We start from the raw sequence: 25845 nt of genomic DNA on the forward strand, positions 1-25845 counted from the left end.
ACTTGTCTTGCCACCGACCCACTCTTCCTGACAGCGCCGGCTCTCCTGCTTCGCGACCTTTTTTCGACAATAAGGCCAACGGCTCCTTCTCTTCTCCTGGGAAGCATGCTGCACCTTCCCCAGACATGCTCCTGGGGAGCGAAGTGACAGACGTGTCCCTTTCCTTAAGGCTCTTCCCACAGGAGCAACCAAGCATCTCTCTCAGGCAGAGGGGATGCCTGGGCAAAGAGGATTTTGCTCCATGCCGGTAAATTACACCATGCTGTGGAGACTAGCTCAGGCAAGCAGCAGCAACATCCCACAGACCTGACTCTGATATCCCAAAGAAAGCTGTGCTTTCCCAGAGGGGATGCCTGGGCAAAGAGGCTTTTGCTCTATGCGGATTTTTCCCACCATGCTGCGAATACTAGGCTAAGGCAAGAAGCAAGAGCAGCCCACAGAACCGACTCTGATTTCCCAGCCAATGCTATGCTTTCGCAGAGGTTTTCAGCTTGGCGCGAACTGCACTTCTCTGCTGCTTCCTCAGCATGGCTTTGGGCGTTTGCTCTGTTCCGTCATGGAAGAAGAGCCCTGGAGAGCTGGTGCCTCTTTGGCGATGCTTTTCCGGGCTCCATGTTCACGCCCTGGGTTCCCCCTGCCAACCCAAACTCAGCAAACACAGTCAGCCCTGCAGCAGCATGCTTGTCCTAAGGTGGCACTCTGCCAACTTCCATCTCCTGGCGTAGGCAAGGCTTGGCCTTTTGCTCTGGCGCTCAGGCGGACTTGGGATCTAGGCCAGTCCCTCCCCACAGGAGAGGAGAGGCAACAGGATCCCTGCACACCGCCCGTGCACTGGGATGGGGAGTTTTGGGGGATTGTACCCACTCCTTCCCCAGCACACTGTCTGCCACCAACAACGCTGCCACATCTTGAAGGAAGATGGCATCTGACTGCCCATTTCTCCAGGGAGCTGTTTCTGCGAGTTCCGGTTATGGCTACTGGTGGCAAGCCCAAGTCTGCCCTAGGAACAGGTGGCCAAGTAGATGCTGTCCCCTTGGGACCAGAGGCACAGTACAGGCCTACCTTCTGCCCAGACACCTTCCTCTGTGTGGAGCACGCGTGCCTACCCTAGTCGTCCCCTTGTGTCTCCTTAGCAGCCAGACTTGTCTCTCCACACATGGAGTGGGTGACACTTTTATTGCCATCACCCCGTTGTTCCTACCAGGGTAGGCTCTCCTGCATCGAGACTGTCTCCCGACAACAAGGCCACCGGCACCATCTCTTCTCCCGGGGCGGCGTGCTGCGCCTTCCCCAGAATTGCTCCTGGGGAGCATGATGACAGACGTGTCCCTTTCCCTAAGGACCTTTCCAGATGTGCAACCACGCTTCTCTCTCAGGCAGAGGGGATGCTAGGGCAAGGAGAATTTCGCTCCACCGTGCTGCAGAGACTAGCTCAGGCAAGCAGCAGCAGCATCCCACAAACACGTTTCTGATTTCCCAACGAATGCTGTGCTTTCCCTGAGGAGATGCCCCAGCAAAGAGGCGTTCGCACTATGCAGGTTTCTCCAACCGTGAGACTGGGCTCGGGCAAGCAGCAGCAGCAGCCAGTAGATCCGACTCTGATTTCTAAGCAAATGCTGTGCTTTCATAGAAGTTTTGGGCTTGGAGCGAACCGCACTTCGCCGCTGCTTCCTCAGCAAGGCTTCATTCACGTCAGGGAAGAAGAGCTGCGGGAGAGCTGGTGTCTCTTGGGCCTTGCTTTCCTGGCTCCATGTTCGTGCCATGGGTTCACCCTGACAAGCTGAAATAAGCAGAAACAGCCTCCACCCTGCAGCAGCGTGCGTTGCCTAGGATGACACTCTGTTCACAATGCCATCCCCGAGGCAAGGCCTGCCCTTTTGCTCTGGCACTCAGGTGGACAAGGGACTAGATCATTGCCTTCCCCAGGCGAGAGGAGAGGCACAACGCCTGCCCCCTGAGATGGGGAGTAATTGGTAACTGTCCCTCCTTCCTGGGGCACCTGCTGCCTCCGCCAATGCTGCCACATCCTGGAGGAAGGCAGCATCTGATTGCCCGTTCCTCCAGGAGTTCTTTCTGCGAGTTCAGGACCGGGCGCCTGGTGGCAAGCCCACTTCTGCCCTATGGACAGGTGGCCAAGGAGCTGCTGCCCCTTGGGCCCAGAGGCACAGGACAGGCCTGCCTTCTGCCGTGACTCCATCCTCAGAGTGGAGCACGCGCGCCTTCTCCAGTCGTTCGCTCCTGTCTTCTTAGCAGCCAGGCTTCATTCTCTACATACAGGGAGCGGGTGACACGTGTCTTGCGACCCGCCTGCTGTTCCTGCCATTGCAGGATCTCCCGCTTCGCAACCTTTTCCCGACAATAAGGCCAACAGCACATTCTCTTCCACAGAGCGTAGTGCTGCACCTTTCCAAGACATGCTCCTGGGGAGTGCAGTGACAGACGTGTCCCTACCTTAAAACTATTTCCTCAGGCGCAACCAGGCTTCTCGTGCAGGCATAAGAGATGCCTGAAAAAGAGTATTTCGCTCCATGAGGGTTTATTACAAAGTGCTGTGGAGAATGCTGTGCTTTTCGCAGCACGGTGGGAGAATCCCGCATAGAGCAAAAGACTCTTTGCCTAGGCCTCCTCTCTGGGAAAACACAGCATTCTTTGGGAAATCAGAGTCGGGTCTGTGGGATACTGCTGCTTCCCTGAGAAGGTCTCCACAGCACGGTGTATAAACCCGCATGGAGGGAAATCCTCTTTGCCCCGGCATCCGCACTGCCCGAGAGAGAAGCCTGGTTGCGCTTCTGGAAACAGCCTTAATGAAAGTGACACGTCTGTCCCTGTGCTCCCCAGGAGCATGTGTGGGGAAGGCGCAGCACGTCACCCCGGGAAAAGAGAAGGAGCCGTTGGCCTTGCTGTCGGGAAATGGTCGTGAAGCAAGAGAGCCTGCCATGGCAGGAAGAGCAGGCGGGTGGCAAGACAAGTGTCACCCTCTCCCTGTGCAGAGAGAATGAAGCCTAGCTGCTAAGGAGACACGAGCGAACGACTAGGGCAGGAGTGAATGCTCCCCTCTGAGGAAGGAGTTTGGGCAGAAGGCAGGCCTGTCCTGTGCCGTTGGGCCCAAGGGTAGAGCAGCTCCTTGGCCACCTGTCCGTGGTGCAGACATGTGCTTGCCACCAGGCGCCCGGCCCTGATCTCGAAGAAACAGCTTCTGGAGCAACAGGCAGTCAGATGCCGTCTTCCTCCAGGATGTTGAAGCTTTGGCAGAGGCAGGGGGTTGCCCGGGGAAGGACGCACAATAACCCATTGCTCCCCATTGCCGGGCGCGGGCCGTGTGCAGTGATCCTGTCGCGTCTCCTCTGGCTGGGGAAGGCACTGGTCTAGTCCCCTGTCCACCAGAACGCCAGAACAAAAGGGCAGGCCTTGCCTACGCCGGGAGACGGCACTTTAAGCAGAGTGCCATCCTAGGCCACGCATGCTGCTGCAGGGTCGAGGCTGTGTCTGCTTATTTCGGCTTGGCACGGTGAACCCAGGACGTGAACATGGAGCCCGGGAAAGCAAGGCCCAAGAGGCACCAGTTCTCCCGCAAATCTTCTTCCCTGACGCGACTGAAGCCCTGTTGAGGAAGCAGCGGCGTGTGCGGTTCGCTCCGAGCCCAAAGCCTCTGCGAAAGCCCAGCATTTGCTGAGAAATCAGAGTCCTTTCTGCGGGCTACTGCTGCTGCTTGCCTGAGAGCAGGCTCACGGTGGGAGAAACCCGCATAGAGCGAAAGCCTCTTTGCCCGGGCATCCCCTTTGGGAAAGCACAGCATTCTTTGGGAAATCAGAGTCGGGTCTGAGGGATGTTGCCATTGCTTGCCGGAGCTAGTCTCCACATCACGGAGTAATAAACCCGCATGGAGCGAAATCCTCATTAGCCCAGGCATCCACTCTGGGAAAGCACAGCATTCTTTGGGAATTCAGAGTCGGGTCTCAGGGATGCTGCTTCTGCTTGCCTGAGCTAGTCTCCACAGCACGGTGTAATAAACCCGCATGGAGTGAAATCTTCTGTGCCCCCCGCATCCCCTCTTGGAAAGCACAGCATTCTTTGTGAAATCAGAGTCGGTTCTTTTGGCCCCTCTTGCTGCTTGCCTTAGCCTAGGATTCGCAGCACGGTGGGAGAAACCCCCATAGATCGAAAGCCTCTTTGCCCGAGCATCACCTCTGGGAAAGCACAGCATTCTTTGGGAAATGAGAGTCGGGTCTGAGGGATGCTTCTGCTCCTTTCCTGAGCTAGTCTCAGCACGGTGTAATAAACACGCATGGAGCGAAATCTTCTTTGCCCGGGCATCTCCTCTACCTGAGAGAAAAGCGTGGTTACCCCTGTGGAAAGAGCCTTAAGGAAAGGGACATTCTGTCCCTGCGCTCCCCAGGAGCATGTCTGGGGAAGGTGCAGCACGTTGCCCTGGGAGAAGAGGGGTCCGTTGGCCTTGTTCTCGGGTACGGTCGTGAAGCAAAAGAGCCGGCCCCAGGCAGGAACAGCGGGCCGGTGGCAAGACAAGTTTCACCCGCTCCCTGTGCGGAGAGACGGAAACCTGGCTGCTCAGGAGACACGAGGGGACCACTAGGGCAGTCGCGCGGGCTCCACTTTGAGCAAGGCGTCTGAGCAGAAGGCAGGCCTGTCTTGGGCCCCTGGGCCCAAGGGGACAGAAGCTCTTTGGCCACCTGTCCCTGGTGCAGACATGTGCTTCCCACCAGGCGCCTACCCTGAACTCGCAGAATTAGCTCCCTGAAAGAACGGGCAGTCAGATGCCCTCTTCCTCCAGGATGTGGAAGCGTTCGCGGAGGCACGGGTGTGTCCGGGGAAGGAGTGGGTACAGTCCCCCACAGCTCCCCATCCCTGTGCATGGGCGGTGTGCAGGGATTCTGTCACCTCTCCTCTCCTGTGCGGAAGGCACTGGCCTAGTTCCCGAGTCCGCCTAAGTGCCAGAACAAAAGGCCAAGCGTTGTCTACACCGGGAGATGGTAGTGTGCATCAAGTACAAACCTAGGCCACGCACTCTGCTGCAGGGTTGTGGCTGTGTCTGCTTATTTCGGCCTGGCAGGGTGAACTCGAGGTGCGAACATAGAGCCCGGGAAAGCAAGGCCCAAGACGCAACAGCTCTCCTGCAGCACTTCTTACCTGATGTGACAGAGCGAACGCTCAAAGCCTTGCTGAGGAAGCAGCTGCGAAGTGCGGTTCGCGCCAAGCTGAAAACATCAGCGAAAGCATAGCAGTCACTGGGAAATCAGAGCCATTCCGTTGGCTGCTCTTGCTGCTTGCCTTAGCCTAGTATTCGCAGTATAGTGGGAGAATCCCGCATAGACTGAAAGCCTCTTTGTTCGGGCATCACCTCTTGGAATGCACAGCATTCTTTGGGAAATCAGAATCAGGCCTTTGGGATGCTGCTGCTGCTTGCCTGAGCTTGTCTCCACAGCACGTTGTAATATGCCCTCATGGAGCGAAAGCCTCTTTGCCCGGGCATCCCCTCTGCCTGGGAGAGAAGCCTGGTTGCGCCCGTGGAAACAGCCTTAAGGAAAGGGACACACTGTCTCTGCGCTCCACCGGAGCAAGTATGGGGAAGGCGCAGCACGTCGCCCCGGGAGAAGAGAAGGAGCCGTTGGCCTCGCTGTCGGGAAACGGTCGTGAAGCAAGAGAGCCTGCCATGGCAGGAAGAGCAGGCGTGGCAAGACAAGTGTCACCCTCTTCCTGTGCAGAGAGAATGAAGCCTAGCTGCTAAGGAGACACGAACGGACGACTAAGGCAGGAGCGAGTGCTCCCCTCTGAGGAAGGAGTTTGGGCAGAAGGCAGGCCTGTCCTGTGCCGTTGGGCCCAAGGGTAGAGCAGCTCCTTGGCCACCTGTCCGTGGTGCAGACATGTGCTTGCCACCAGGCGCCCGGCCCTGATCTCGAAGAAACAGCTTCTGGAGCAACGGGCAGTCAGATGCCATCTTCCTCCAGGATGTTGAAGCGTTGGCGGAGGCAGGGGGTTGCCCGGGGAAGGACGCACAATAACCCATTGCTCCTCATTGCCGGGCGCGGGCCGTGTGCAGTGATCCTGTCGCGTCTCCTCTGGCTGGGGAAGGCACTGGCCTAGTCCCCTGTCCACCTGAACGCCAGAGCAAAAGGGCAGGCCTTGCCTACGCCGGGAGATGGCACTGTAAGCAGAGTGCCATCCTAGGCCACGCATGCTGCTGCAGGGTCGAGGCTGTGTCTGCTTATTTCGGCTTGGCACGGTGAACCCAGGACGTGAACATGGAGCCCGGGAAAGCAAGGCCCAAGAGGCACCAGTTCTCCCGCAGCTCTTCCTCCCTGACGCGACTGGAGCCCTGTTGAGGAAGCAGCGGCGTGTGCGGTTGGTTCGCTCCGAGCCCAAAGCCTCTGCGAAAGCACAGCATTTGCTGAGAAATCAGAGTCCTTTCTGCGGGCTACTGCTGCTGCTTGCCTGAGAGCAGGCTCACGGTGGGAGAAACCCGCATAGAGCGAAAGCCTCTTTGCCCGGGCATCCCCTTTGGGAAAGCACAGCATTCTTTGGGAAATCAGAGTCGGGTCTGAGGGATGTTGCCGCTGCTTGCCGGAGCTAGTCTCCACATCACGGAATAATAAACCCGCATGGAGCGAAATCCTCATTAGCCCAGGCATCCACTCTGGGAAAGCACAGCATTCTTTGGGAATTCAGAGTCGGGTCTCAGGGATGCTGCTTCTGCTTGCCTGAGCTAGTCTCTACAGCAAGGTGTAATAAACCCGCATGGAGTGAAATCTTCTGTGCCCCCCGCATCCCCTCTTGGAAAGCACAGCATTCTTTGTGAAATCAGAGTCAGTTCTTTTGGCCCCTCTTGCTGCTTGCCTTAGCCTAGGATTCGCAGCACGGTGGGAGAAACCCCCATAGATCGAAAGCCTCTTTGCCCGAGCATCACCTCTGGGAAAGCACAGCATTCTTTGGGAAATCAGAGTCGGGTCTGAGGGATGCTTCTGCTCCTTTCCTGAGCTAGTCTCAGCACGGTGTAATAAACACGCATGGAGCGAAATCTTCTTTGCCCGGGCATCTCCTCTGCCTGAGAGAAAAGCGTGGTTACCCCTGTGGAAAGAGCCTTAAGGAAAGGGACATTCTGTCCCTGCGCTCCCCAGGAGCATGTCTGGGGAAGGTGCAGCACGTTGCCCTGGGAGAAGAGAGGGGTCCGTTGGCCTTGTTCTCGGGAACGGTCGTGAAGCAAAAGAGCCGGCCCCAGGCAGGAACAGCGGGCCGGTGGCAAGACAAGTGTCACCCGCTCCCTGTGCGGAGAGACGGAAACCTGGCTGCTCAGGAGACACGAGGGGACCACTAGGGCAGTCGCGCGGGCTCCACTTTGAGCAAGGCGTCTGAGCAGAAGGCAGGCCTGCGTTGGGCCCCTGGGCCCAAGGGGACAGAAGCTCTTTGGCCACCTGTCCCTGGTGCAGACATGTGCTTCCCACCAGGCGCCTACCCTGAACTCGCAGAATTAGCTCCCTGAAAGAACGGGCAGTCAGATGCCCTCTTCCTCCAGGATGTGGAAGCGTTCGCGGAGGCACGGGTGTGTCCGGAGAAGGAGTGGGTACAGCCCCCACAGCTCCCCATCCCAGTGCATGGGCGGTGTGTAGGGATTCTGTCACCTCTCCTCTCCTGTGGGGAAGGCACTGGCCTAGTTCCCGAGTCCGCCTAAGTGCCAGAACAAAAGGCCAAGCGTTGTCTACACCGGGAGATGGTAGTGTGCATCGAGTACAAACCTAGGCCACGCACTCTGCTGCAGGGTTGTGGCTGTGTCTGCTTATTTCGGCCTGGCAGGGTGAACTCGAGGTGCGAACATGGAGCCCGGGAAAGCAAGGCCCAAGACGCACCAGCTCTCCTGCAGCACTTCTTACCTGACTTGGCAGAGCGAACGCTCAAAGCCTTGCTGAGGAAGCAGCTGCGAAGTGCGGTTCGCGCCAAGCTGAAAACATCAGCGAAAGCTGCTCTTGCTGCTTGCCTTAGCCTAGTATTCACAGCACGGTGGGAGAATCCCGGATAGAGTGAAAGCCTCTTTGCTCGGGCATCCCCTCTTGGAAAGCACAGCATTCTTTGGGAAATCAGAGTCAGGCCTTTGGGATGCTGCTGCTGCTTGCCTGAGCTTGTCTCCACAGCACGTTGTAATAAGCCCTCATGGAGCGAAATCCTCTTTGCCCGGGCATCCTCTCTGCCTGGGAGAGAAGCCTGGTTGCGCCTGTGGAAACAGCCTTAAGGAAAGGGACACACTGTCTCTGCGCTCCCCAGGAGCAAGTCTGGGGAAGGCGCAGCACGTCGCCCCGGGAGAAGAGAAGGGGCCGTTGGCCTTGCCATGGCAGGAAGAGCAGGCGTGTGGCAAGACTAGTGTCACCCTCTCCCTGTGCAGAGAGAATGAAGCCTAGCTGCTAAGGAGACACGAGCGGACGACTAGGGCAGGAGCGAGTGCTCCCCTCTGAGGAAGGAGTTTGGGTAGAAGGCAGGCCTGTCCTCTGCCGTTGGGCCCAAGGGTAGAGCAGCTCCTTGGCCACCTGTCCGTGGTGCAGACATGTGCTTGCCACCAGGTGCCCGTCCCTGATCTCGAAGAAACAGCTTCTGGAGCAACGGGCAGTCAGATGCCGTGTTCCTCCAGGATGTTGAAGCGTTAACGGAGGCAGGGGGTTGCCCGGGGAAGGACGGACAATAACCCATTGCTCCTCATTGCCAGGCGCGGGCCGTGTGCAGTGATCCTGTCGCGTCTCCTCTGGCTGGGGAAGGCACTGGCCTAGTCCCCTGTCCACCTGAACGCCAGAGCAAAAGGGCAGGCCTTGCCTACGCCGGGAGACGTCACTGTAAGCAGAGTGCCATCCTAGGCCACGCATGCTGCTGCAGGGTCGAGGCTGTGTCTGCTTATTTCGGCTTGGCACGGTGAACCCAGGACGTGAACATGGAGCCCAGGAAAGCAAGGCCCAAGAGGCACCAGTTCTCCCGCAGCTCTTCCTCCCTGACGCGACTGAAACCCTGTTGAGGAAGCACCGGCGTGTGCGGTTCGCTCCGAGCCCAAAGCCTCTGCGAAAGCACAGCATTTGCTGAGAAATCAGAGTCCTTTCTGCGGGCTACTGCTGCTGCTTGCCTGAGAGCAGGCTCACGGTGGCCGAAACCCGCATAGAGCGAAAGCCTCTTTGCCCGGGCATCCCCTTTGGGAAAGCACAGCATTCTTTGGGAAATCAGTGTCGGGTCGGTGGGATGCTGCTGCTGCTTGCCTGTGCTAATCTCCACAGCACCGTGTAATATAACCGCGTGGAGGAAATCCTCTTTGCCGGGCATCCCCTCATCCTGAGAGAGATGCTTGATTGAGCCCGTGGAAACAGCCTTAAGGAAAGGGACACGTCTGTCCCTGTGCTCCCCAGGAGCATGTGTGGGGAAGGTGCAGCACGCTGCCCCAGGAGAAGGAGCCATTATCCTTGTTGTCATGAAAGGTTCGCAAATCAGGAGAGGCGGACCTGTCAGGAATAGCGGGGCGTTGGCAATACAAGTGTCCTCCGCGCTCTGTGCAGTGATATGGAAGCCTGGCTGCTAAGGAGACACGAGGGGACCACTAGGGCAGGCGCGCTGCAGTTAGTAAATTGATGTTGAGAATTTATATCAAAGAATTGATAGTAGCTGCTAAACAAAAACATGTAATTTATGGGAAAAAGAAGAGCAGAAGGAAGAGAAAGGCCACAAGTCAAAAGCACATTAATATAAAATTAAATTAGATAAATAAAGCTGATATTCTTAAAGGGAGCTAATAATAGAGCTGCAAAGAGCTGATAGGTTTAGAAAATTGTCCACTCCTGGTCATTTCATAATTTTAAACTATTCCTTATTAATAAATATACTTAGTTCCAGAAAGAAAGCCACATAAGGACATTTCCACCAAGTTTCCTCTAAAAGCATTTACAAAATAGACATTCAAACAATGTAGTTCGTTACATGTTGCATATGTATCTTAACGTTTAAACACTTTCTTTGACACATTTTCTAACAATTAAAAAATATATAGATAGATATAGATGTCTATATCTATATCTATCTATATATTGAAACCTTATCCCTAAATCCTTTCTTTCTTTATTGGTTTAAATAGGTAAACTAACAACAACAACAACAAACAGCTAATATTATAGAGGTAGGATCAATTTACCTTTTCATTCATTGCTATTTCTAAAAATTCCTATTTTATTTTTTTCTCAAGTCTGTCATAATAATTTTCTAAACCTCCTGCCTTATTCAATTTTTTTCTTTTAGTGGAAATCTCTATTTCATATTTATTTTCTCTTCCTCCACTCTTTCTCTAATAACTCAATGTATTCTTAGATTTTCTGTTTGTCTCTTTATCCAGATATATCTTTTCTTTCTTTTTTTAAAAATAATTTTATTTGCTCGCATTTTACATCAATACATGCTTTCTTATGGATGTTAGAAATGTCTGTGGAACTACTAGGAGAATAAACTTTTTTACCTTTAAGAAGTTTACAGTCTAGAGTGCCTGGGTGGCTCAGTTGGTTAAGTGTCTTCCTTCAGCTTAGGTCATTATGCCAGGGTATTAGGATCCAGTCCTGCATCAGCTGCCTGCTCAACAAGGAGTCTGGTTCTTCCTCTCCATCTGCCCCTCCCCACCCACTCTCTCTAATAAATAAATAAAATCTTAAAAAAACTTACTGAAATCTGAGACTGAAGTACTAAATTCAGTCTTAATATAAGACAGCTAAACAAAGCAATGATCAAAACTGGAAAATTTAGTCAGATCATGGTTTAACATTTTTGGTTGACACAGGACCTCTTTCAGTAACAACATTCCCTAAATATCAATTTCTTTTTAAGGCAAAATATTTTGAATAGAAATTCAGATCCTTCTCATCATTTTCACATCAATTTAATGTGCTATCCTTGGAGTATATAATCAAATATGTAATTATTCTATCTGTTGCCTTGTATATTGCCTGTATCTTTTTCAGACTCAAAGTCCGATTGAGGTAGAGTTTTTTTTTAAAAACAGAGATTTTTAAAGTGTTTGATATATACAAGATTCTTAATAAGTGTTTACAAAACCTATGTATTTCAGAAGCCTTAAACAGGCTTTAAAATAATGTAGGTGATATTAGTAGTCATATCAAACAATTTGTAGGTTTCAGTCATATAAATAACTACATTTCTCAGAAACAGAGAAAAATACAAATGATCTGGGTCCAGTAGGATAATGCTAGCATGTGTTGTAAATTCTCTTATATGACCTTATTCTTGCAAGAATTGGTTATGTGGCAGAAAATAAAGGTATCACTATCTTACATTTTATTATTTAAAGAGATTTATGAAAGTTGTTAATTTCTAAGACTACTCCTTTGTTTCAGTGGACCCAATTTCCGTGGTAATGGTGAGAGGAAAGTAGGCAATTTAGGCAGCAGCAAAAATCTCCTACAAGGCACTATAAAATAAGGCTTGTTCTAGATCATGGGTCTCTCCAAAGGGGAATGTTAAGGGGTAGGATGGATGACGGATGCATTGTGGACTTATAACTATAAAATTAATACTGTTATGCCCCAATAATGGGTCTATGATTAAAGGAGCAAGACTGATATAAAGCAAAGGTCAAGCAAAGCTTTATTTGACGCCAAGCATCAAGAATCTAACCGAACGTTCGGGCCACACCTCTTACGAGAGAAGGCAACCCTTCTGTGTTTCACAGTCTAGCTTTTAAGGGCAAAGGCCATGCGGTCAGGCCTGGCCACACACAGGTGACCAATGAGATTTTAAGACACACAGGAAACTCCACAGTGATGCTAGGTGACCAGTTGAGGTACAATTTACTCTGGTATAGACATTTGACCCAGCCTATTACACCTTGATTAGGATTGGTGCCAAAAAGGTTCCCAAAGGGCAGAGGAGTGGGGCATACTCATTAGTATCTAGGGAGACAGTATGCACCCCCACCCCCGCTGATTGATGTCTCCACCTGGCCTGACCCACCCTTGTATATGGGCTTTGTTACCTGGAGCTGATTTCCAGGACTTGTTTTTAAGTGAATCCCCTGGAGGAAGGGGAGCAAGGACACTTTAAGGGTTAAACAACGTTTTTGTTTAACCTCAATGAAAGCCTCTTGCTAAAATATAAAAATGTAAAATAGGTCCTTACATTACAACAACTCAGTAGGGAAAGTCCCAGTGTGGTGATAAAAGAAGTGATGTAACTTGCATTGCACAATTTATTTTTAAAACGTGTAAGTCGTATTTTTCCCTGCCATGACATCATACTTTATCTTCATCACTGTCTACTAGTTTAAAACTAGTTAAACAAACTCAACAATTTTTTTAAAAAATATTTTATTTATTTGAGAGCAAAAGTGAGAGAGAGAGAGAGAGAGCATGAGCAATATGGGGCTCGATCCCAGGACTCTTGAGATCACGATCTGAGCCAAAGGCAGACACTTAACGGACTGAGCAAATGAGACTCCCACAAATTCAACAATTTTATAAAATTTTTATCTGTTGGGGTCCCTGGCTGGATCAGTCAGTAAAACATGTAACTCTTGATCTTGAGGTTGTACGTTTGAAATCCACCTTGGGTGTAGAGGTTGTTTAAAAATAAAATCTTTAAAAATTTTTTTTCATTTTTTTATTTAAGCCATTGTATGGCAGTGTTGATCACTCTATTGTACACCTGAAACTAATATTAACCTTATTTCACCTAACTGGAATTTAAATAAAAACTTTAAAAATGAAATAATAATAATAATAATAAAATAAAAAAGAGGGAAAATTATTTGGCAGGCAATGTTCTTAATTGCATTATTATTTATTATTATCATAGTGTGTGTGTGTCGGTGGGAAGTGGCTGGTATTACAGTGAGTTCCATATCTGTGTTACACTGAGGTCCATGTCTGTAGTCAGTACTTTTTTTTCTTTTAATTTATTTTCAGTGATCCAAAATTCATTGTTTATGCACCATTGTTTATTGCATTGTTTATTGCACTTCATGCAATAAATTCCCTCCTTAATACCCACCACTGGGCTCACCCAACCACCTGCCACCCTCCTCTTCAAAACCCTCAGTTTGCTTCTCAGAGTTCACAGTCTCTCATGGTTTGTCTCTCCCTCCGATTTCCCCCAGCACACTTCTCTCCATCTCCCAGTGTCCTCCACGTTATTCCTTATGTATTGAGTCTTATAAAAACTTTTATTTTTTTCCCTATTCTGCTTTGCATATGCTTACCTTAGATGTTAAAATGTTATAAACCTCTCCTGCCTGGTCCATTTTCTCTCTATGCTCTCATGATTGCTCATGCTCTCCCTGCCAACCCCACATGCCTTACAATATCTGGATATGACTAATTTCTTCCTGAGCTGCTTAATTCTACTCTGCCATACGGTTGCCCTTCCCTCTTCTGTACCGTAACTTCTATCCCCTGCATTTGTGCTTTAACAATACCTAATTCTTTTCACTACATATGTATCTTTGAGCTCAATACTCAGTAGTGCAATTGCTGGGTCATAGGCTAGCTCTATTTTACTGAAAAGAAGGGCCATATGCACCCCAGTGTTTATAGCAGCAATGTCCACAATAGCCATTCTGTTGAAAGAGCCAAGATCCCCTTCAACAAACAAACGGATAAAGAAGATGTGATCTATGGATACAATGGAATATCACTCAGCCATCAGAAAGGATGAATACCCAACTTTTGCATCAACATGGATGGGACTGGAGGAGATTATGCTAAGTGAAATAAGTCAAGCAGAGAAAGTCAATCATCATATGGTTTCACTTTTTTGTGGAACCTAAGGAATAGCATGGAGGACATTAGGAGAAGGAAAGGAAAAATGAAGTGGGGGAATTGGAGGGGGAAATGAAACATGAAAAACTATGGACTCCAAGAAACAAACTGAGGGTTTTAAAGATGAGAAGGGTGTGGGGATGGGTGAGCCTGGTGATGGGTATTAAGGAGGGCACATATTGCATGGGGCACTGGGTGTTTTACACAAACAATGAATCATGGAACACGACTTCAAAAACTAATGGTAACTAACATAACATAATTTTTAAAAAAAGGAGGGGGACAATACCTAACACTCAATCTTTGCTAGTTTCTTGTTTACCTCCTTTTAAGAGTAAGCTCATTAGTGGTTTTTTGTTTGTTTGTTTGTTTGTTTTGTCTCAACTAAAAGAAGAAAAATAATACACATTATTTTGAAAACTTTTTGAACAGTGTACAAACCTTAGTCAAGTCCACAATGTCTCATCTCTTCTTCCTCCTAACATGGCTAAGTTGAAAAACCCTTTATCGGGGAAAAGATCATTCTCCTGCTGCCTTGTGTAAGATTTTGGCTTTAGCTTAGATTATCCTTTCTTTCCTTTTCTGAAAATACGTTGAAAATATTAATAGCCTCAGTTTCTTCTTCCAAAATATGACTGCTTCTTTACCAAGTGCAAAAGCAACCCATTTTGACCATAGTAAACAGCTTGGACCTACTTTTCTGGCTCACTGTTTTAGTGAGACAAGTGGAGTGAAGATGACACACCATTTCCAAATGTATTAATAATTGGTAGATCACACTTCTAAATTGAAGTTTTGTTGCCATTAAACTACCACCAGACTCGCTATAATTACAGAGGTAAATTCTTTATATTTACTATATTTGAAATTACCATATAATACCAAAATAAAATTATGATTATGTGAAGAGTCTGTAATATTAAGAAGATGACTTTGAAATTATTGCTTATCTAAATGAAATTTCCCATTTTCTAATCTTGTATAAGCTTCCGTTGTCATCTCCTATTTAAAATCTATTAGAAGGCACTCTTATTTTCCCTTAAGTGGGAAGTCAAATGTGGAACAAATTCATCCCAATGGAACTGATTCTGTATTCCACTGAAGACCAGGTGGCTTCCATGTGGCATTTTGCCTATTGCATATTGTTCATCTCCTACAACAAATGGGGGTATGCTCTTTAGTAAACTAATTCAACTCAATTAGAGACATTGTCTTAAAGGGATAACATCATAGAGACTAGAATCAGAATCATACTTTTGGGAAAATCGGGCCCAGGTTTTGTTTTGTTTTGTATTAAGATTTTATTAATTTATTTGACAGACAGAGACCACAAGTAGGCAGAGAGGCAGAGAGAGGGGGGAAGCAGGGTCCCTGCTGAACAGAGAGCCTGATGCGGAGCTCTATCCCAGGACTCTGAGATCATGGCCTGAGCTGACGAAGGCAGAGGCTTAACCCACTGAGCCACCCAGGCACCCCTGGGCCCAGGTTTTGATGGCTTCTTTCCTCAATCTTATAAAACCTATTTGAACTCTACTGGATGCCAGACCTGCTTAAAAATAATTGGTCCCTTGTAATTTTAACCTTCCAGTATTCAATGCACATGATCCATGTAATTTTGTCAAATGAAGACTCTCAAAGTGTGTTTCTTGGGAGACACTGTTCAATTGGTTGCTTACATTTCTGCATTTATTATTTGTTCTAGACCATCCTTTGAAGATGGTTGTATTGAATAGACTTGGAAGACAGAAATAGTATCTTTTTTTTTTTAACTTAACCTGTTGTGTTTGCAAATATTATCGGCCTCTCTTTAGATTCTTCTCGTGAGAACTGAGTCTCAGAACTGATATATAACTCCCACCCCTATACACACACACACACACACACACACACAAATACTGTTAATATTCTGGCTACCTCTATTGCTGTGAATTATAAACTATATTATTTCTGAAGCATGAGTCTGCATCTTCTATCAACACCCAAGAAACCATGGCAGACTCATACACCAGCCTTCAAATTAGGGAAAATAATCTCAGACGCTTTATATCCCACACCTGCACACAAACACACACACACACACACACACACACAAATACTGTTAATATTCTGGTTACCTCTATTGCTGTGAATTATAAACTATATTATTTCTGAACCATGAATCTGCATCTTCTATCAACACCCAAGAAACCATGGCAGACTCATACACCAGCTTTCAAATAAGGGAAAATAATCTCAGATGCTTTATATTTTTTGATAGTGTTACCTACTTCTGAACATATGACTTAACACATATAAAGCTGGAGCCATTACCATTTAGAGCTTCTTCTGTGGAAGACCTATGCATTCACTAGTAAACAAACGTAGTTTCATCTTTTTTTTTTTTTTTTTCCTCCTGGATACCATTTCCTCTCTCACACTGTTGCTCAAATTGGATGGAGTCTAAGGTCCTTTGAGGAAATTTTTGTTTAATGACTCAAAATAAAATAAGAAGAGTCTAAAGTGCTAAAAATAATTCTAGATAAAAGGTATAAGATCATGCCAGGAAGGATAGTAATCTTATCTAACAACTGCCTGTTCACCCCTTTATTTGTTCATTAACTAATCTCCAAATTCCTGACTAAATCCCTTTTGTAAGCCAGAATGTGAGCTAAAAACTGGGTATTTTAAAAAAGTTTTCATTTGAAATCCAGTTAGTTAACATATACAGTTGTATTAGTTTCATGTGTACAATATAATATATAACATTCAGTGCTCATCATGACAAGTGCCCTAATTAATCCCCATCACTTATTTAATCCATCACTCCTTTCAGATCCCCTCAAGTAACCATCAGTTTGTTCTCCATAATGAAATGTCTGTTTCTTGCTTTGTTTCTCTTTCTATGTCTTATTATTTTCCCCTTTGCTTGTTTGTTTTGTTTCTTTTATTCCATATATGAGTAAAGGTATTTGTCTTTCTCTGACTGACTTACTTCACTTTTAGCATTATACTGTCTAGTTCCATCCATGTTATTGCAAATGGCAAGATTTCAGTCCTTTTTTATGGCTGAATAATATTCCATTGGATATACATACCACTTATTCTTTATTCATTCATCAATTGAAAAATACTTGGGGTCTTTCCATATCTTAGCTTTATAAGTAATGCTCCTATAAACATAAGGGTTCTGGTATCCCTTTCTTATATTCATTGGGTAAATACACACTAACAGGATTGTTGGATCACAAAGGACTTCTATTTTTAAATTTTATGGAAATTCCATACTGTTTTCCAGTATGGCTGTATCAGTTTGCATTACCACCAACAGTTCACAATTGTGACTTTTTCTTTTTTTTTTTTTTAATTTTATTCATTTGACAGAGAGAGATTACAAGTAGAGAGAGAGAGAGAGGAGGGAGCAGGCTCCCCGCCTGGCAGAGAGCCCGATGTGGGACTTGATCCCAGGACCCTGAGATTATGACCTGAGCTGAAGGAAGTGGCTTAACCCACTGAGCCACCCAGGCAGCCCCCACAAGTGTTACCTTTTCACATCCTCTCCAACACCTTTTGTTTCTTGTAGTGTTGATTTTAGCCATTCTGACAATTGTGAGGTGGTATCTCTTTCTAGTTTTGCTTTGCAATTTCCTGATGATACATGATGATGGACATCTTTTCATGTATCTACTGAACATTTGAATGTGTTCTTTGGGGAAACACTTGTTCATGTCTTCTATCCATGTTTTTATTGGATTATTTGTTTTTGGATGTTGACTAAAAACTGGATATTAAGTAAAAAACAAGACAGGTTTCCTTGAGGTTAAATTTTATTTGCAAGAGTATCATTAACAGGAAAAAATATGCATATGTGTATGTACAAGTGTTTTATGTATACATCTATCTATATATCCTCTATCCCTATCTTCTAATTGTGGTAAATCCTGTAAGGTGCAGAATGGTATAGTCTGAGGAAATACGCTGCTGGATATGTTGGGTAAGCAAATTTAATTGCACTCAGATGCATTGGATATAAGTGAATCACTCAAATGAGTTATTTAATATTATATAGAAACAAATTAAAATTTTATATAGTTGAAAATAATAGGTAGTTAAAATAATTTTTGTTGTTTGTTGTTTTTGTGTCTTTTTTTGTTTATATATACTATGGTGTGAATGTTTGTGTCTCTCAAAATCATATTATGAAATCTAACTCTGGAAATGATAGTATTAAAACATAGGGGCCTTTGGGAGGTGATTAGGTCATAAGTGGGAGTACAGTCCTTTTAAAGGAGACCCCAGAGAGCTCTCTTGCTTCATTCATTGTGTAAGTTTACAGTGAGAAGATAGCCATCTATGAGGAAGTGGGCTCTCCCTGGATCTGCCCATTCCTTAATCTTGAACTTCTCAGTTCTAGAACTGTGAGAAATAAATTCCTGTTCTTATAAGCTATTCAGTCTATATCATGTCTGTTATAGCAGCCTGCATGCAGAAGGACAATATGACCTAAAATGAGAGCAATAAATATAAAGTTTCAGTAAAGTCAGTTGGTACAATGTTTTTTTACTTAGAGAAGACATGCTGCTTCATGTTAACCCTTGATATTGTATATGTTTCTTGAAGGGCCACTTCTTACTCCTTTGTATGTTTTCCACAAAGTCCAGGATGATGCCTTACATAAAGGTAATATTTTATAAATACTGTTGGAAATATATACTTCTCTAAAATCTTATTTTGCCTACAGATAACTTGGATCCACTTTGCCTTGTGTAGAATATTTGAAATATATTAAGAACAGAAAGTCTCTCTAAATAACATTTAGAATCATCATTAGTTTATGACTCCTGACTCATTTGTTTATGAAGTGATACTTACTGCAAGAACACTGAAGTTTGTAATATAATTTTTGAATTCATTACCAAGCTAGTTTATTATACCTTATGAAAAAATAATTTCTCATCTTGGTTTAATTCTGCTCTTATATTATGGTTATGGCATTTTCATTAAAATAAAGTAGAAAATAAAAGTAAATACTAAGTGAAAAATAATAAATAAAAAAATAAAAGTAAAACTCTTGTGAAATGTTAAATTTTTCTTACTTATTTTGTTTTGCTTTTCCTCTACCATGCTGGCAAAGCTGTATTTTGCAGATAGAGACAATTTTCTAGTTGCTTGGTTTGTTACTTTTGCTAAAATTTTCAAAATATAAGAAGTTGAGTAGTCATGGATTGTTTACTAAACTCCTTATCTACACATATAAAAATAAAACAAAGAAGGTGACCTGCGTATGTAATGCCAACTGAATATTACCCCCACCTTAAAAGACCACCAGAGACATGAGTCAAAGCCAAACAGCAAGGGTCGTTTATTGCAGGTTCAAACCTGGACCTCTGCGCCGCTCGTTGCCGATAACGCCGAGAGGTCCAGAGCTGGGTCGGTGCAGGATTTTTATAGACAGATACAAACAAGTCTTGGGTGGGGCTGAGATGATTGATTGATAGTTTGAACAGGCATACTTGGCGTCAGTGGATTGGGTCAGGGGACCCACGCGCGAAAGCAGACAAAGCAATCTTACAGAAGCAGAACTGGCCAGTTAGCCCACGCATGCGAAAAAAAGCACTATCAGGATATTGAAGGCCTGGTTACTATCAAACCAAGGCCACTTTCCGTTTAATGAGGCACTAACATAAAGACAATTGGGAGTCTCCTGGTGAAATGTTACATTCCTGCTATCAAACGTAAGGTAACTTCTTTGTTGTAAATCTCAAGGACATTTGCAAACCAAGGGAGACTCCTACCCTGCAGGACTGTGATTTCTGCAAGTTAACTATTTATCATTTTTATGGCAGTCAGGGGTGCCTGAGGAATGCTATACATATGGAGGGGAGCGGGTGAAGGGGGGGGTGCAAGGCGCCAGCTTTTGCTTTGTCCTCAGCCAGCCTCCTGCTCCTTCATTCCCCCCTGAACAATTTTGACCCTTAAATCTTTAAGGGGGTTGAAGGTGGAAGCTCTCATCTTCTGTAACTTCTTTGTGCTGAATAGGGGCGTAGAGCTGTCCCTACCTGCTCAGGTTAATATTGATCAGGGTAGGAATGTATAAGGGAGTTACGAAAGGTGGAGGCAGCTGAATCCAGCGCTGACAGTGAAGAGGCATCCTCGCATGCGATAAGGATCATCTGTCGTGGTGTAGTCATTGTAGCAATGGAGTCTCGGCACCAAGTAGAGAAACATGGAACAAAGCAACATATTAAGGTTAATAAGGCAATAAGAATAAGAAGCCCGAAAAGGAGATTTGGCCATAGCCCTCCTCCAAGCCAGGAACTTAACCAATCACTGAAAGAAAGAGAGGGACCTTGTAGAGCCTTAATCTGGGCATTCATATCTTTTATTAGTCCTGTGATACTTTTGTGATAGTCTGGGATGTACACACAACATTCTGGCTTGATAATTGCACATGTGCCACCCTGGGCTGCTGTCAGGACATCTAAGGCCATCCTATTTTGTAGGACTGCCTTGCGTATCTGTGACACTTCGGTATTAAGTAGGGAGATGCCATTTAGTGGATCATTGAGTGCCTTTGTAGTATATTTATTAAGGGCTTCTACATGCCACGTGACATCCTCTAGTCCCGCAGATGGAACAAAAATGGATGCTAAGTGATCATACCATTTAAAAACAGATCGTGTCCATCTTTGTTTCAAGTTGGGGAGATTAGCTGGGGTTGTAATGGTTTTAGTATTGTGCCCATGAATCCAGGCAAATCCTAAAGTACAGCGACCTATCCACCCTGGAGGAAGCCAGGGCCACAGGTTGGTTCCACATATCCAGTGGGTTCTGTTTGGAGCTGACCATCTGATGCCAGGTCGCCTTGCCCAGTCAGTAGCAAACCAGTCAGTAGCCTGAAGTACTATTATTTGGGAACACATTTCTAGTGAGCCATCCTAGACATCGTGTGTTATTTGCCCAAGTACCACTCGTGTGATTCCTTTGTTCCCAGCATAAAACTACCTTCTGACTGAGCTGTCTAATCGTGGGTGTAAGCCACAGATATGTATCTCCGATTTGATATATGCCATCCTTAGTATAGCGATAAGGAGGGTTTTGGAACTTAGGCCCATATTTGATTGGGGAGTTATGGCTTGATAGCAATCCCCTTTCCTTCCAAATAGCTCCATGGGCATGTAGTACCAGGAAAGCACATTTGGAGTCAGTATAAATGTCAATTCTTAGGCTTTGGCAATTGCAAAGTGCTAGTGAGCACTATGGCACACCTAGCTTATCTTATTTTTTTCTATGAAAACTATTGTCATCAGAAAACCAGCTGTCATTCTTATTTTTAACAGGGGCATCTTAAATCTGGACAAATAGAGTAAGCAAGATCAATAACCTCTGAACATTTTTGCTCTATAGAGAAAGAAGTACAGTGGTCAGGTTCAGGCATAAAGGTAACTAGGTTTAAAGTTTGACAAGTTTTAAGTATTATTTCTGGCATATCTGTTAGTGTAGCCCAGTATTTAATAAGACGGCCTCCATCATCCATTGGTGGTCTTTGGCTTCTAAGACAAATCTGGACCTGATGTGAAGTTATTACAGTCAGGGACTGTTCCATAGTGAGGTTTGAGGCTCTTTTTATGAGGAGGGCTGTTTTATGCTTAGCTAAAGCATCTGTTTGCAATTGCACCTCAACAGAGGTGGCCTCTAGGATAAATATGACTAAGGGATGAAACCAATAAGAAGACCTTTGAGTGGTCCAGCCTTAACAATATCCTGATTACAGAGGATCACTGGCAAGTGAGAAAACTTGTCAAGAGATAAGGGGAGTCCCCCATGCATCATACAATCCATTCATAAAGAAAGTGGGGTCATCCATTATCTCCACAAGTCCATAGTTAATCCTATGGAGTGCAGTATGCTGGCTTTTAGGCAATTTCATTATTCCAGTTGTTTCATCATGTGCCGTGGGGTCTGCTAATATCCCCACAAAACAGTAAGATTGACTAAAGAAGCTATTGTACAACTTCTCTGAAGTTCACCTCAAATTGTTTAGCTTAGGTAAACATTTAAAGACAATCAAATCTAGAATTTAACATCCATAAAGGTGTGTTACTAAAACAATTTTTCTCTCTAAAATAACCCTCATTTACAGAGATAGCCAAATCAGGACTAATTCACTTGTGAAACAAGTCCAGTTTTGACAAACTTGGCCCATTATTTACATAAGCTCAGCAAGAACAGTTGAGTGTGATCATATAGATCTTTTAGAATCTGCTTTGCTGGAACTTCTTATAAAGAATCTCTAGGTTGAACTTTTAGTAGCCTCTCTGGGCCAGAAGCCAAGCCCTGTACTTGCCATCAGGCATGCCTGCAATACCTGTTGATTTGGGCGAGTTCCTCTTCTGAGTTTCCGCACCTACCAAAGAGTGACATTCTTTACTCACCTGGTGGGGCTGCTGGGAACTCTGTAAGCAAGGTATCAGGCCAACAGTCCCAAGGGGCTTTATGGTTCCAGGTTTCATAAAGTCAACCTTAGTTCCTTAAAGCTGTCTGGTCATATCTGAGTCTATGCATGTCTTTCTCAAATATGACATTCCAGTCAAAGCCTTGGTAAAATAACCAGTTCTCAATGGTGTCCTGTTAAAGGAGAACAGATTCTTATTGAACTTATGCAAATGACTGATTGCCATGGAAGAAAGAATACTTACTGAGACCTTTTGGTTTCAGAGGGTTCAGATAGAGAGAAAATTTGAATGCCTTGAGCACTTTTACATCTCTGTAAGTTACAGATAACTTAAGAAAAAGTATCCCTAGTCTGGAAGAGCAAACATTAGAGAGAACCAGCAATGTTTAAAGTAAGACAAAACATTAAGAGACACAACATTATCTTTTAGTTTACTTAGTCCCATGTTACTTATTCTGGTGAATGTGGCTTTAGTCAGTTTTGGAAATTCTTACCCATTTCAGTTTTAGGATTTTCAAGTATATCAACTATCTGTATTTGTCCTGAAAGTCCTTTATAGGAATCTCCTTGAAGATAAAACTCATTTTACAAGAGAATTAAAACAATTATAAATGACAAAAACTCAGAATGGATATGGTTCGAGCTAAAGAGACATGGGAGTTTACAATTTAGCTGCAAGGAAATCAGGTTATTTCTGTGATACATAACATTTCCATAATTACAGTATCAAGCGGTGATCTCTCAAAACATTAAAACTTTAGGAAGTGCGTACAATCTCTAGAATAGTTATAGTATTTTCTCAAATGTAATCCAAGGTTTATCATTGGTTCAGTAGTATTTCATGAGCAACTTCACATACCAAGGAAAAGCCTGAGTTAAAGAGATTTACAATTTAAATCTTGTCAACATTTGTTAAAATCTTATGAAGTTTTAAAGCACACATCTAAATATAATTAGGGATGTTAAACACCTGATAAAACAAAACATAGAAACTGGTTTTTCTGGGAAGGCAAAGAGAAAACCATTTATATTTTCTTAACAGCAGATCAATTGATCTAAGAAAACATTGTCCTTTTGAACAGAGACTGTTTCAGTCTTGTACCAATGTACTGTAACTTTAAAACCCATTCATTTAGTCCATCTTAGTCCGTCCTGACCATAGCTAAAATTCATTTTCTGAAGATTTCCCTTCATAAACTTTCTACAACTTTCCTTTGCATTCAGGTTTTGTCCCAAGCCATTTCCTTCCAAACAACCATCTCATTTAGGACAAAATTACCTTCCTTTACCTTCAACAAAATGTATTCCCATTCCTTAAATCTTTCTTACTTATCATCTACTTTCCTACAGAGTTTCCCTTATTTCCATCAGTCTTAGTTACACTAAGCAGAATTTGATACTCTTAGAAACCCCTTAATCTCTAGTGAAGACTAAGTATTAACCAATTGTGAACTGTTACAACAGAATTCTTCAGGTGGTAAATTTATGAATCAGTTAAGTGGCAAACAAGTTTACCAACAGATTTAAATACTCTTAGTTTCTTTGCAGTAAGAAGTCAAAAGCACAAACCTACATCCAGTAATTAATGACCTAGCATTTTATCCTGCTTGGTTAAGACCTAGATGTCCACAATTCAATTCCATTTGTCATCCAAGCAAAACTTTAAAACTTTCAGATTATCAAAGACTTTGAAAGCTACTTCAGCAATTACCATTAGAACTTTGAGACAGACAATTAACCATCAGTTTAGTTATTTCTTTGCTAACAAATTTTAATAAATAACATGAGCTTATTTGACCTTCAGTAACTTCAAAGTTTCACATTTACTGCTGATAATTAAAAGACAGGTCTTATCTTAATTAAACCAACAAACTTAACTTAGTTCCAACACTGATTTACATTCCACCTGGACCCACTCCACTTTGTTTACCTGAGACATGGTTGGGAAGATCTGGAGTGGGGGGGGTGTTAGGTCCAGGGGGTGCTCTTCTCGCTCCTTGACAGTGAAGAGAGAAGGAGCTGTGGTGCATGATCTAGAGGCCAGTCATGCAGGCTGCACACACGTTGGTACAGAAATAGGAGAAGAGAGAAACAGAAGAAACAAAGTGCTGCCAGGAGGCAGAGAAAGGATTCCCAGTTTTGGAGCTCCTAAGCCCCAACAGAGGAGCAGATGCCATGCTTTCCCATCAGCCAGGGGGGAGGGGCTAGGCAGTCCAAGTCAGGCCAGAGAACACAGGGAAACTTCCCCGAAACAAAGAGAGTTTCGGCAGCTGCTTGGGAATATTCCTTATAGTCTCTGTCTCGAGTTAGACCAACCCCAGTTGGCTCCAGTTATAGCCATTAACATGGGAAGTGAGTGAAGGAGAAGCCCCCACATCTATTAGGAGAAACAGAGAGAAATAAATCCAGAGTCCCCTTTGCTAGGGATGGCCCAGCAACCTGGGTTTACTAGAAGAAGGCTTATTTACGTAATTATCATCCAATATGTCAGGAGGAAATTTACTAGCTGACTCACTGAATCTGGTTTTAGCTCTTAATACCTATCTCTTATATTCCCTCCCGATATGTACGATGTTGCAGACAAGGGGAGGGGGATCTTTCAGGTGCTGTCCTGCTCACGTCCCTCGCAGGAACTTAGGAGCGTCTTAGCTAAGGTCTATCCGTATAAACCCCGGACCAGGCTACTCCATGGAGTAGATGACCGTTATGCCGTATGACGCTCCACGAGACTCAGGGTGCAGCCCACTCAGACTCCGTAGCCGAAGGTGGTGGAGCCACACAAACGCATTCATACAGTCAGGCATTCCTCAGATTCAAACGGGTTAGACACCCTCCCGTTAAACAGAATGTAACCTTCATGACCAGTACAAGGAACATATATCCACATTTAAAGACATAACATGGAGACATACATGAAGACATACATTGTTGGCCTCTGATGTGGGACTCGAACCCACGATCTCTGCGAGGCCCTCCTGGCCCCCAAGGTGGGACTCAAACCCACGATCTCTGAGAGGCCCTCCTGGCCCCCGAGGTGGGACTCAAACCCACGATCTCTGAGAAGCCGTTCCCGCGTCTCCTTTGGCCCGCTGGCAATCCTATAGCGCATCCTCCAGGGCGTATTTGCCAGCCACCGTCCTGGGACTCTAACCCAGGTCCTTGGACTCTAACCCAGGAAAAATCACAGAAAGGACAAGACACACAGTCAGGACATAAGAACAAAGCATACAAAAAACATAGAGACAAAAGACAAAGCCGGCTTTCTTACTGATCGGTTGCAGCGACCCATTGACCAGTTGTCTGGTGGGCTTGAAGGGGAGATCTCGGTGGGACCTCCAAATGTAATGCCAAGTGAATATTACCCCCACCTTAAAAGACCACCAGAGACATGAGTCAAAGCCAAGCAGCAAGGGTCATTTATTGCAAGTTCAAACCTGGACCTCTGCGCCGCTCGTTGCCGATAACGCCGAGAGGTCCAGAGCTGGGTCGGTGCAGGATTTTTATAGACAGATACAAACAAGTCTTGGGTGGGGCTGAGATGATTGATTGATAGTTTGAACAGGCATACTTGGCGTCAGTGGATTGGGTCAGGGGACCCGCGCGCGAAAGCAGACAAAGCAATCTTAC

The sequence above is a fragment of the Mustela lutreola genome, chromosome 7 (genome assembly GCF_030435805.1).
Source record: "Mustela lutreola isolate mMusLut2 chromosome 7, mMusLut2.pri, whole genome shotgun sequence".
NCBI lineage: Eukaryota > Metazoa > Chordata > Mammalia > Carnivora > Mustelidae > Mustela > Mustela lutreola.